Here is an 11388-nt window from a genome sequence, read left to right on the forward strand (position 1 = left end):
CGGCTGCGCGGGGTGCGAGCTGTGCGGGGGAGGGGTGGCGTTCTCAATGGGCGGCTGGGCGGGAGGGGCTGCGGTGGTTCGGCGCTCTCCCTCAGCGCGTGCGCGAGGCGGCATGGAGCGTTCTGGGCGTTCCGAATGAGGCGGTGCGTTTCCTCGCGTCGTTCTTGTCCCGGAGGTAATGCCTAAGGGCTGTGAGAGTGTCCTGCAGCCGTTTAGCTCACACCCGTGGCAAACGGGAGTGGGTTCAGGCTGAATACCTAAGCACGTGCGGGCAGCAGTGAGCTGCTCCGCGTTTTGTTCTCATGTTGGAGGCGATGCAGAGGGGGGGAAAAAAGCGCAAAAACGTCCCCTGTTGAGCCGTGCTCTCACGTGCTCTATCACAGCGCCGGGCTCTGAAATGAACTTCCTTCACGTGGAGAGATACACGCAATAGGTTTGGAAATGTTCTCATTACTGTGTACCGAAGTTGAAAGAAGCTTTCGGAGCATGGCTGTATTTTAAGCCGTGAGGAGAGGCGACTTCCTGCAAAGTAACCCTCCTGGGTGTCTCAGCAGCCCCTGCCTCATCTTTGTGCTATGGCTAAGCCCATCTGGTTCTTATCTTCCTTTCTTCTCCCCAGACCTATTGCACAGTTTAACTTTTTTTTTTTTCCCAAATAAAAATCTTAATATAGGTGTCGTTTATGTTGCTTGTTCTCTTGCCCTTGAATACCATGAAACAAACAACAGCACTGGCTGAATACGTGACATAAAATACTTGTTAATTATGAAGATTTTTGTTGCATTATTCTGGAACTGCCTCAATTTGAGGCATACCCGCATTAGTCTGGTTGCTGTTCATTTTGCACTTTGTGTCAGACAGGGAGCTGTTTGTTTTGCAGCTTGATCTGGTTGTACAGCCACAGGTAGATCACATCTGAATTCTACATTCGTAATTGTCTTCCCCTACAGATAATCAATTAGTATGCAGTGTAGTCACTTTATTTATTGTGCTCGCTACGCTGGCATAAAAGACAAACTAAGAGATGCTTAGGGATGGAATACCACACCTTTGAAGGCAGCCTGAGAGAGCTGGGGCTTCTCAGGCTGGAGAAGAGAAGGCTGTGAGGTGACCTGATGGCGGCCTTTCATTATCTAAAGGAGAGCTACAGGAAAAAGGTGGCCAGACTCTTAGCAGGGTCTGTGGTGATAGAATAAGGGGAAATGGTTTCAAGATTAAAAAGTGTTGATTTAGATTGGATATAAGGAAAAAGTCTTCTATATAAGGAAAAGTGAGTGTGGTGAGGGACTGGCACAGGTTGCTCAGAGTTGTGGGAGATGCCCTGTCCCAGCAGACTTCCAAGGCAAGGCTTGATTAGGCCCTGGGCAACCTGATGTGGCTCTGGTATCCCTGTTCATTGCAGGGGATCTGGGCTAGATGGCCTTTAAAGGTCACTTCCAACTCTAAGGATTCTATGATTCTGTGATTCTATGAGGGGGGTTGCACATTTTAAAAAGATTCACAGTTCCTTATGAAAATTATCCACAAGTATGAGGTCCTAGATGAAAAACTGTACTTTTGATTTCAGTCAGTCTTATGCTGGCAAAGCATTTTGGGGTTGGTTGTTACCCAGAAGAATATTGCTTCACATTTCAGATTGCACATTAATTCCTTAAGAGAAAATGTACCGTTTAATACACTTGTAACTATTCTGATTGATGTGGTGGCATCATTATAAGTAATTTCATATTATGTAGCAGATGCAGCACTGGTTATCCATGCAGATGATTAACATGCTTTTTTTTTTCCCTAGCAGTTTTTGCAAACGTACGTACTTTATAAGCCTAAGGAACAGTAGTTTGATCCTGCTTCAAAATATGTGGGAAAGATTTTTGAATGTTATCTATTTCTGTGGCTGAAATTCTGGTTTCTCTTGTCATTTTCATTTATTTGTTTATTTATTTTCACTTGTCTCTTACGTGGTTTTAAATTGTGGAGTGGATCTTTGAGTATAGAAATCTTACCCCCAAATTTGTCCAATGTTTCTTGTTTGTTTGTTTTTTAATACTGTTACACAGAGATTGGAAATGTGACTTTGAAAATGGCTGTGCTTTCTAATTTCCTGGATAGTAATGTTAATGGAATTCATTCACCAAACCAGTGCTGTTTTTCATACGCCTCTTAAATAGCAGAAACAAATGAGGTTATTATAAATTAATTGATAGTACTGTGGTGGTAGTTTTGCAAATGTAGCCGGTCTAAATGTATTTAAATTTCGTACATTGAAAAGGAGACAGCTGCTATTTTGATAAGAGGGCCTGAGTGCTGCATAGTAAAATATTCATGTGAGTTTTGGAACAAAAATTTAACATTCAGTTCTTTTTTTCTGGGTTGGAGAAATATAGGGTATTTAAGCATGGATAGGTGTGACATCAACACTTGGCTATTCTACAAGCAGGGCAGCTCTTCCTATCTCCTTCAACTAGGAACAGTTGTTCTCATCTCTGCACTGGGTTTAAACTGCTGAACTGAAAAAGACAGTATGATGTATTAATGTAAATTCTGATAACGTTTTAGCAGTTCTAGTCATCGCAGGCAGTAAGGTTACATGAATACTCTTTACTTAAGTAATTAAAAAATACATAGAACAAATAACCTGATTATTGACATTAGAATTAGTAGTCTGATTATGCTATGGTATTTGCTTTATTTCAGAAATTGTTAATAATTCTCTAAATACATATAAAAGTAGTCTATTTCCATACATTAATAATACTCCATATACACTCCAGAAACAGCAATTCTATAAGGCTTTTTCAACTCCAGGCTGTGCCAGCTCATGTGTCCAATGCCCCAAAGCTCTGGCAGTCCCTGGAGGACTTAGTAGCAGTGGTTTGAGATAGTCTGTCACCTTTCTCTTTACATTTTTTCGCATGGAAGTCACAGAATGCATGTAGATATGTAAGTTGCTTCAATTTAGTTTCCTATAGTTAATAAATGACAAAAGTGAGTTTGAAGTAATGTGTGGGTTTGTGACCTAGTTCGCCTGGAGCTAAAGCACACGTGTCTGCTATTCTGACAGAGCCTTCGTAATCTCTAGCAAACCATTGGGCAAATAACACCGAATTCTTGCAACTGAGCCCGTTAGACACCATCTGTCAGAGACCTTTGAACAATTTCACATGACTTGTATTCCTCAAGAGCTGCATCTCGGGGCTGTGATCCAGGAAATGAGAGAGATCAAAATAATCAGCAACTAGCTTGATTAAAAATACTTTTAAACTACTTTCTCTTTGTATATTTTCACTCAGGACCATGAGATTAATGCTTTCTGCAATAAAATATTTATTCACATAAATATTTCATATATGAGTCAGATATGTAATATGGAAAATAATCCTGCATTTTGGATTGATGTAGAAATTAATACAGTTTCTTAAACATCTTTTTCCCAGTTGTTTTGCCCTTCTTTGGGTCCTAATTAAATCTGAATGTGTTTAGACTCTCTGTTATTCCATAAACTGCTTTCCCTATTTGGTTTTGTCTCTATTTTTCTTAAAATTTGTTTTACATCTTCTGTCAAAAATTAGACAAGATGTGCACCTTTTGAATGATTACAAGGACCAACAAAACAATAAAATCTCTAAAAGTGAAGGAAAGATACCTTGTTTAGGTGCCATTTTAACATGGTTGGCTTTGTAATTTTGTACACATTCCTTTTGTATTTATTGTCTGAACCTTTGTAATTCTATTTCTAGCACAGTTATGCCCAAGGCACAGTGTAAGGGTGTCATGCTAAAGTGTCAGTGATCACATATAAGAAGCTTACTTGTAGTAATGCATGCCTAACATAGTCTATGCTTCTTGATTTATATTAGGCTCTACGGTAAATTTAGGGCTCTCTTAAAAGCAACGTACTTTGTTTCTGCTAGATTATTATTATTATTATTTTTTTGTGAGCAAAAATATTTTCTTTAGATCAAACAGAAAGGTGCACTTGTATTGCTAGGGGGAAAATAGCATTTTTCAACAGTTTTGAGCCTATTGTAATAACCACAGCTGAAAACTTGAGGTAAAATGAAAATTAATACTCTGTGTTTGAGATGCTGGTGTATCCTCACTCTGTGCTAAGATATATGTGAAAAATCATCATTGCATGCAAAAATGTAAGAAATACAAGCTTTCTAGAATGAATTTTAATGAGTTCATATTGTCTTTACAGGAGGAAAAAAATGAAGATTAAGAGAGAAAGAAACATGGAGGACACAGCAGGTAATATCTGCTGCTCTTGAGATCCAAATTCTTAAGAGTGGCATGTAATTATTCTTGACCTTTGTGCTCATTCTTTGTTACTAACATTTGAAAAACACTTGTTATCAATAACTGTACTACTAGCTAAATGATTTTATTGGATATGTTTTATTAAGGGGAGGAGCTGCAGGTGAATCTCCTGCTTGCCTATGTAGCTGTGCAAGAGAGTAAGGCAGGGAAAATAAATCTTGTTCTTTCCTTGACTGCAATGCAGATCTAGCTCTGGGAGGGGTTTTCAGATCTGCATGGCTCAAGCACATGGTCAGCGTTCAGCCAATAGTTAGCCTTACATCTGGCAGTGGGTCTGCGTGGCTCAAAATGGCTTACTGTGCCTGCTGAACGTTAGGACGTCTAACTTCTTTTTCTAAATCGAATTTGCACACGTTATTCGGACTGTGATTTATATATCAAATGTAGTGTTAACTGCTTATTTGGTATACGCAGTAGCTACCCGTACTTCTGTTTTGCCAAGGACTGTCGCTGACAGGTTCTTTTGGTTCATTTGTATGTTTGTTTTAATAACAGCTGCATAAGGGATTCCTTTCCTGCACTAATTCTCCCAGCTATGCTTAAGGTGCTAAGGCTGTGCTTGCTCATGGCATACAATATTTCAAACTGGTTACATGTTGTACTCCATTTTGAATTATTCTCCAGGAATTCAGATATTTGAAAAGACATTGAATTGTATTTTTTTTTAACCGTAATTTTCTGTTCTTGCAGAGAAACCTTTATTTTAATTTGAGATTTTTAGATTACTATAATGAAAGAATGTGTACAGTTCTCTGTGTATAGATGGCATGAAACATATGTGAATAATGTTAGGACTTCCAAAAGCTGACCAAATAAATTTAAATTCCAGGGGATAATAGCACACATGCACAGGTTTGCATTTGGAACTCCAAGTCTTACCTATATTTTTAACAAAATTTCTAAAGTCTACGTGGTTATTTAAATGTGTTAATAAGAGGATGATAATATAAGTAGGTTATGCAAGAGATTTTAATGTATGGTTAACTAGCTAATACATAAAAAAATATATTCATTTTTAAGGCTGTAACTTTAAGTGATGTTGTGTAAGCAAAAGCAATTCACTTCCGTTTTAAATGGAATTGGAATTAATTCTAATTGCTGACATTTTGCTTCTGGAAGAAGGACGGACAACTGTTATTTGTAGAGTGTCATTTGACTTCCTCTGAAACCTATCACTTCTCTGGAAAGGTACTATAAACACTTAGCATCTTTCTAACATCAGCAACCACGATGCTGTTGTAGTTGTTAGCAGGTAACAGTCTATATTACCCAGATGTCAGGGGACTTGGTTACAATATCTTGTACCAGCTATAGTTAAATTGTAGTTTAGTTTTGTGGTGTTTAAGAGATTTAAAGAAACCATCTAACAATGTCTCCGAAGTGTACAAAAATTCTGGGTGAAGGATTTAGAGTTACGAAATCAGATTCTTATCTGATGCATGTTCCTTGGACTTTATATTGACTGAGGCTGAGGCCTACAACCTGAGCAGTCCAAAGTAACTTGTGGATGTTATCCGTTTTCATATGTGAGTGCCATTTCAGAGGTGGTGCTCAGAACCTGTAGATACATAGATCTATGCATTTCCCTTCTGGAATGAAGCTGAAGAAGTACTACCTTGATACTACTACATACTCTGTGATTTAGGAGTTAATGGGTTTATTCAGCAAAAAGGGCTGTACCATTTCAGACACTAGCTGTGGTTGTACCATGACATTTCCAATGGTGAAAGTTTGCTGTTGTAAATTTTGGTGTCTCTCAGTATACAATATTTTATTTAAAACTTAAGAAATACGCTTGTAGTTTAATTATGGATAACATGCAACTGGCTCTCTCTGTAGAACAATTCTGATGTTGCCATTTTATCTAAGAATTGAGTACTTGGTGACCTTCCTGTGCAGTCATGTGCTAACCCTCCAGTACACCTGTTGCTTTTATTCTCTCACTGTTTGGAAGTTGGCCATAGAAATAATTAAAGTTGCTTCTGTTCTGTAGTCCTCTGCTCAAACAGAGGGCTTTTCTGGTTGTTTGTTTCTTTTTAAAGCTTATCACCCTTCCAAGAGTTTAAGCAGACATGCAATTATACACTACATTCTAGTGGACAAGTGGACTTCTTTGTCAGGCCTGGAGCAGAACTGAGCTGAATTACTTCTCTGTGAAGGGTAAATAGGAAAAGGACTATTTAGTATTAAGTTCAGTTTCACTTAGAATGAGTATGTCCCTACCAGGTGCTAATGTCTGTTTGATAACGGTCTCAGTTTGTAACATCAGGAACCATGTTTCATTTTTGTCTACCTTACCTATATTATATTAGTATGCCAGAACAGCATACATTATTAAACACTATGTGAACACCACCTGTGCAGATGTCTCCTCAGACCTTGTTCAGGCCTTCCTGAGATTCTACAGTTCTTCCAAGAGCTCTGTGAATATTGCTGCTTCTGCTGAGGTTCTGCATAGGTCACAATTTAGGTAGGATGGTGAGGAAAGAGGAAGGCGTCCAGTCAAGTTTTGGATATCTCCAGAGAAGATCCACTGCCCCTCTGGGCAGCCTGTTCCAGTGCTCTGTAACTCACAAAGTCTAGAAGTTTTTTCTTACGTTCCTATGGAACTTTGTACATTCCAGTTTGTGTCTGTTGCCCCTTGTTCTGTCGCTGGGTGCTGCTGAGAAGAGCCTGGTCCCATCCACTTGGCTATTGTAGTTTTGATATTTATAAGCATTGATGATCCCCTCTCAGTTTTCTCTTCTCCAGGTTGAATAGTCCCTGAATACCTTACCTTTCTTTTTAATTTATTCTTTTGATTCGCTGTTCTTCTTAATAATTATGTATAGCAGAGGAAAATCTGTTAACAAAAATATATATGTATATAAAAAGAATGGGCTTCATGAATTTAATAGGGGGATATCACAGAAAGAAACAAACCTCTCTGTTTTCTTCCCATATGAGTGCTTGATGAATTTCAGACTCCAGACTTTATTACAATTGTATTTACAACTGATAATAATTCAAGTGAAATTAGTCAATTTAGAGCACATGACATAAGAATAACATCAGAATAAGCTCTCTGAGTCCATATACACTATATCAACTATATTTAAATACGCAACAACTTTTCCACAAAAGCTCACATCTGCTACACCAGTTTCAGAGCAACATTTTTCCACCGTCTGAGGGTGTTTTATTTCCAAGTTTTCTTTTGGAGCTCTCAATAGATGTTTTCTATTATCATTATTTTTTTTTTTAACTCATGGATGAGCTGCAACCCAGTTCTTTTTGCAGCTTCCTTTTATTTCCAATTTTTGATTGTATCTTCAATTTTTATTACTGTGCTCTTTATCTTGGCTTTTTTATAATGTTTTCAAAAGTTGTATTAAGTTGATGATAGTTTTATTTTTGTACTTACTACGTGTATTTTTCTTCATTTTATACTTTAGATTTTAAAATCAGATTGTCAACATAGCTCTGAGTAAGTTTAATTAGATGTTGAAGACTAGTAAGTATAACAAATACGTTTTACTTGCAATACCACATCAGTATTTTGCTCTGCAGTCTGTTTCTGGAACTTTAATAATTGCATGTAGATTTATGATCTTTGCAAAGCATTCTGTTCCCATTAGTTCTTGGTAGAGGAGAAGTCCTTTCCAAAACTGACTGGATGACTAAGATCCACATTCCCATTGAATAGTTGATCTAAGCTGAAATTTCCAATTCCATAATCATCATGATAGTATTTTAATGTATCAATTCCATTGCAAAATTAAATATTCTCAGCCATAAATTCAGTCCTCTTTGTTGAGATTATCTATTAATTCAAAAAGTGACAAAAATTAGTTGATGTCATGTTTTTTTTACATTACATTCCTAAATCCTATAATGTTTCACTTCATTTTAACAGCGACTTAATGGACTTGCAAGTTGTTAAGAGCACCGTTTGTCTTTTACTAATAAGGGTGATGGTAAATGCTAGTCTGTCAATTTACGTATGGTGTATAATATTTAAAGGCATTTCCTCATACCTAGATTAAATAATTAAATAGATTGATCTTATTTGTTTTGGCAAACATTGTGGGTATGCTAGATCTGTACTGTGCTACACCTTTTCTCTATTTCTTTGGGAAGAGTCAGGTTTGGGAATATCGAGCCCCAAACCCTTTTGCAAAGTAAAGGGAAGAATTAAGTACTTTTGACTCCATGACAGTATTTGAAAGAATGTTAGTATCTTGAGTATAAACTTTTGCACTTGTAGTACTAAAGCTCTCATCTAACTTAGAAGCTGGTTAGATCTGAAGTTGTGAGATAGGTCAATTACTGGACTTTATAAATACACTGGCACTGAAGAAAGGTTTTCTAAATTCCTGAAAAGGGGGCAAACCTGGCTGAGGTTAAACGCAACACATTTGTCAAGTGAACTTTGGATGGTGACATATACGTTAGTTTTATTCCCAGACAGCTTTGTATACAATTTAAAGCAGTGAGAATTACTGGTATTACGAAGCCTGGTCTAGCACTGTGAATTACTTTTTTTTTTCTTTTTTTTTTTTGTCTTCTTCACCATTCCACATATAAATACTGAGAAGCTTGGCATAAAGAACGCAGCCTGAGGCATACCCATAAAACATACAATGCAATTAAATGAGCAATTTCTACTGGAAATAAAATGGGTATGTTGAGTGGAATATGAATTAAGCCAAGCAGGAACAGAGTCAGACAACCTTTGATAGTACTCCAGGCTCTTCAAAAGAACCCCCAGGGTCAGCGGTGCCAAATGCAGCTGACGGGTCAAGGCCGATCAGTAAAGAAAGATAACTGCAGTTTGCAATGAAAAGCAGGTCATTCCAAATTTTGATTAATGCAGTCTCAGTGCTGTGGTGTCCACTTGAGTGGCTTAGCAAAATAAAGACAGATAGCAGTGGATTAACTCTAACAGTTTATTATTCTGCAGCCATTACAAGCTTCTTTGCTGCATTCACTAGTTTTTCTCCAATTTATGATCCTCCATCTCGCATTGCCGTCTGTCCTGACTTTTGCAGAACTGACTCAGTTGCGAGGGCTGCCTTGTGGACCATGTGCAGGACTACCAAACTGACCTCAAAATAACTTTGGAACAGGGCAAGTCCACGGTGTTCTTGTTGTTACAACTAGTTGATGTTGTCGATGCGTTTATTCTGTGGAGCACACAGCAGAAAGGTGTCCTCTCCCATGGCTGTGTGAAAAGAGAAGAGGCAACTAATGGGATGTTTATTGATAGTCTTTGTCACACCAAGCAAAGACTCAAAGCCTTTTGTTGTGAAGTGAACTTTGCAAATGTCACTTGCCAGCAGCAGGGATCTGATAGATCTAGGTACAGCAAAGAGGCCTACTGTCACCTAAACTTTGCTCTTACAAAAGAACCACGTGATCCCAATCTGTGTTCCTTAGATTTTAGGCATTTTCTGAAGTAGAAGAGAGAAGAGTATGGTGTCAGTTATTCCATTCTGTTCTAAAGTAAGATTAGCCAAGAAGCCTTCAGATGCACACTGGCCAATGTGGGATTGAAGTAATGCTTTACAAAACAAAAAATGCCGATATCAGCGAAGGATAAAATTCACTAACAAATATGAAGCTACTCCAAGAGATTTAAAATACAAATCAGTTTGTTGTTTTTTTTTTATTCCTACATAACTGTGAGTAGCTTTTATTCTGTGGATTTTCTGTTGTTGTTTGTTTTGTGGGTAAAGAAGAAAACTATCTAACAGGAATGGGTAGAGAGCTATCAGCTAGATATTTAGAGAATCAACTGCAGCAGTATTTGTGTCGCCACTGTTCAGAATGTGCCTGATAATCTCTCTGGTTGTATGGAAGATTACAAAAAAAAAGGTGTAACTTTATGAGCTATGCTGTTTAATGTTGCCAGTGCCAGAACAGCAGGGTTTTCTTGAGGTAATTGCCTTTGTGGACATAGAAATCTTGTTTCTGTGTCCCAGCTTTCACTGTGGCTTTAGTTGAATAGCTGCAGAGAATCTACCTTGTGATAGGAGAAAACTTTATTTTTATGGTGGATTTTCTTACACAATAGAAGTGTTTCAGTGTCTATTCATATCACAGCTGACAGATCAGCCACAAATATGATGTATTTGTACAGCAGCAGTGCGTTGCTGTTGGTATTATGTGAGCATTTATGGGTTTATTTCTGCAGCGTGTAAATAAATATAAAATTCATAGACAGTTGGAAACAGTTTAGTCTCTTCTAAGGCCGAGCAGCAGATGACTTGCTAACTCCTGTGTTGTGAACTTTGTGCGTCTCTGCATTTGGGGTGCGTGTGCCATGCGTGTGTCAGATCAGTCCGTAGGGACCACCTTGGAAGAGTCAGAGTAGAACACAGCAATGCAGTCTGTTGCAATGTCAGGGCCGCAGCTGCGGGGGAATGGAAACCTCATACTTGCTTCCTATGGCATCTGTGTTGTGCCAGCAGTCTGATCTGAGAGAAGGAAGCTGGTAAAGGCAGACTGTATGCTATTTATTAACTGGTGGAGTTGAGCAGTTTCTCTAGGGAAAAACCTGAGATGTCCTCTGAGTTTATTCAGGATTAAAAATCCCAGTGAGGTAGGCACTTTATTGGGGTCCATCCCCTTCATAATCCAACATATTGACCTCTGTGTCATCACTGACCTCCCTACCAAGAACAGAAATATCAGATCTTCCATCTGTGCACAGTACTGTTTATTTTTAGTTAATAAAAGCAAGCCCCGAGTCTGCTAACTATTATCCATTTTCCTTTGCAGAGGATATATCTTACCAGTCATCACTTAGAATATCGCTTTCAGACTCATTTTAGTTTATAGCTCTAAATATTCCTCATTTGCTTTGAATAATTGTTTTCTGTTGAAAATTATGTAGTTGGCTTGTTAATTAGTAAGATATAAACGGGATGCATCACTACATTTGTAAAGCTGTGGTGCCAGCTAGTGGTGAGAGATGACAGAATCTCCAGCTTGACATTTCTGTAAGCATACAGTATATTTTTATCTGCATCATGATAATGTGACATTAAATTTTATTTCTCAGTTACCACTACTTTGTGACAAAAA

The sequence above is a fragment of the Meleagris gallopavo genome, chromosome 7 (genome assembly GCF_000146605.3).
Source record: "Meleagris gallopavo isolate NT-WF06-2002-E0010 breed Aviagen turkey brand Nicholas breeding stock chromosome 7, Turkey_5.1, whole genome shotgun sequence".
Lineage (NCBI taxonomy): Eukaryota > Metazoa > Chordata > Aves > Galliformes > Phasianidae > Meleagris > Meleagris gallopavo.